The sequence below is a fragment of the Pyrus communis genome, chromosome 11 (assembly GCF_041283825.1).
Source record: "Pyrus communis isolate YQ-2024b chromosome 11, ASM4128382v1, whole genome shotgun sequence".
NCBI classification, from domain to species: Eukaryota; Viridiplantae; Streptophyta; class Magnoliopsida; order Rosales; family Rosaceae; genus Pyrus; species Pyrus communis.
Genome location: NC_142575.1, coordinates 23,494,055 through 23,496,970, shown reverse-complemented (window position 1 = coordinate 23,496,970; position 2,916 = coordinate 23,494,055). Strand labels below are relative to the sequence as shown.

General features: G+C 40.9%; 1 long non-coding RNA gene across 1 annotated transcript; it reads left to right on the top strand.

Annotated features, from left to right (window-relative positions):
• The first annotated feature begins 634 nt into the window (after positions 1–634).
• Positions 635–2,549, top strand: LOC148693118 (uncharacterized). Its single transcript, XR_015953675.1, has 5 exons — positions 635–779; positions 874–1,017; positions 1,118–1,280; positions 1,382–1,455; positions 2,362–2,549. It is a non-coding gene; the product is annotated as an uncharacterized LOC148693118 (long non-coding RNA).
• Positions 2,550–2,916: the final 367 nt, after the last annotated feature.

Here is a 2,916-nt window from a genome sequence, read left to right as displayed (position 1 = left end):
GAAATTTCATCACGAAAAGAAATAGTGAGATTTGGAAAGGAGACAAAATAAGTCTTAAACACATCAGACCGTTTTTGACCACTAAAGGAATCGATGAAGTTGCATACAAGTGGTGATGTCTTCAGAATTGGCTAAGGTGCATAATGTATTATATTTCGATGTGTTGTCACTAGGTGGCAGATTCGTCACATGGAGTTCCGGTGCAACTATTGAGAATTAATCTGGATTAGAATGGTTGAGGAACCAAGGACAACTTTGGATTGGAAAAAGAATGTATTGAGAATTAAGACAGTGTAATTGGTGAAAGTTTTGTGAAGGAATCATTCAGTCGAAGAAGCTACATGGGAGACAGAAGATCGAATGAGGGATTTGTATCCTAGATTGTTCTTCGATCACTAGGGGTTATATGTGGTTGTTTTGAATTTCGGGACGAAATTCTATTAAGGAAGGTAGGTTGTGACATCCCGTCCCGGAAATATCGAAACGTACATTTGAAATTACAATTTTACCCCTAGTTCGTTACTTTACGTGTAGTTTTGTGTTGTGTGGTGTTGTAGGACCACACACACACTCATACACCCCGTCTCACTTTCCCGTGTTTTCCTCTCCCTCTGTCTCTTTTCTGTCTCTCTCTCTCTCTCCCGAGCTCCGTTCTTTCTTCTTCTTTCTTCAAAAACGTACGGACAACACACAAATCACCCAAACCTTGATGGATCGAAGGAACCAAGGGCATTTTTGGACTCGTGAAGCTCGTACGAGTGCAACCATACCATTTTCAGGTGAGAAATCCTTCGTTTTCATGTCGATTCGAGGTAATCCGATTTAGGTATTGTTCATGCAAACTTAAACTAGCATGTTTTTGGGATTTTGAAGCTTGTAGGAAGCTTGGTGAGGTCCTAAGGAAGCTCGGAGTGCTTCGTTTGAAGGAATTGGACGTCGGGATCATCGTGGTCAAAGTTGGCCGGAGCTTTCGAGGGGTTTTCCGGCGAATCCACGGCGAGTTAGGGGTCGAGGCAGGTATGGATGCGTTCGTCTCGTCAATACCTTCATTTTGATATATTGTACGTCGAAAATGGTTAAGAAATGAAGAAATTATGACACTTTGAAATTTACCCAGAAATTCCGGCAAAACACCCACCTCCGGCGAAACCAGTCCGGCGACGCGAGGAAGAAGACGCGCGCGTGGGCAGCGCATGAACAGGGCGCGTGGGGGCGCGTGAGAGCTCCAAATTGAGTTCTGAAAATTGTCACGTGTTCGTGACGTCGTGTAGATCACCGTGGTATATTCATACACCCAAATTGAGCAACGTATGAGAAAGTTATGGACGAATGTTTGGTGTATGTGCGTTAAATAACGTCAAGTTGGTTACTGTTTGTATAGGTGAAAATTATAAAGAAGAAGAATGTAACCAATCTAGGGGAGGCTCAGGGACCTACGAGACGTCGATGTGATCAGTGAGTGGGCAGTTACTTTTCAGTATATATATATACGTATGCTTGACGTATTTCCCAGAAAACGTATTTTAAAAGAAATATGAATTAAATATCCTGTCATATATGCATCATATTTTAATATGTGCATTACCATAATTATGCATACTGTTGCATGGTGCTGAGGAGGCCCAGGTAAGCTACATTTGAAATACTATCATCACATGCATTAGTAGCGGCATACATTTATATATGTGTATTTGGTGCTGTGGACGCACAGGTAAGTACCAGGTAAGTGGTATTCATGTTTGTATGCAATAGTAGTTTAAGCTGCTTAGAGAGCTCATAATCTGCACCCCCGGTGTTAGTGCTCCCGCCCAGAGTTGGGGCATAGCCTTCACGTGTATGTTCACCTGCACCGCATGCTCGCCTTGGATCCAAGTTAGGTGCATAGGCTTGTCGTACATACCACATTAGGTGGTTCCGACTCGTAGGTGACCCGCGATTTATCGCCCAGCTTCACGTGATCGTAGCACTAGAGCATATATATATATTACACCAGCCTGTCGTACAGACCACGTTAGGTGGTTCCGACTCGTGTGCAGATTCAGTTATTGAGTTTGAGATTTGAGCTCTATATGCAGCCGTACAGGTCACGTTAGGTGACTCTCGGCTGCCAGATTATATGATATTGATATGAGTTATGCTTGAGCATTTACATTTATTATGAGATTCTGATGTGGCATATTCTCAAGCATGAATGACATACTTTGGAGCATGACTGGCATATCTATACATACGTATATATGTTTATTTTCTGAGAAAGTATACAGGTTTTACGGAGAGGGGTTACAAAGTTTTGAGAAGTGTTTGGATTTGGAAAAGAATTGTTTTACTGACCCACTCAATTTTGGTTTTGCGCCCCTCCAGGTTCAAGAATTGCAAAGGTGTGGTGACTACGAGGAAATTCAACGGTGTTCTGACAGAATGGACCAAATGAGAACTCACCTTCGGGTGGTTCATCTTAGAAGTTGTATATTTTAAAGCTTCCGAACTGTGTAAATGGTTACGTCACTCTCACGTGACGGCCAGCATGCCCTTCTTCGGGACGGGGTGTGTCATTAGTAAATAAGAAAAAAACACCTCACGATTTATACAAAAACACTTTCAAAGTTTAGATGGAAAACAAAACTCATTATCTATCTACTTGTAAGCTTGGAGTTTTTTGGTTTTCTTCTCTTGATACAAAATAAATTAGTATTTTTGTGTTTCTAAATTATTGAGTTTGAAGTTCTTTTCTAAGTATAATGTTATCGATGTCTTACATGTGAAAATAAATAATTTTCCTATATGAAATTAGGGTACTTTTTTTGGTGTTGTCCCGAACCTCAAAAATCTCTAGATCGACCCTGTAATTTGTATTCGGTATACAATGATTATCAAAGTTCTATATTAGTTATTAAATATGACTTACGATGGCGTGCT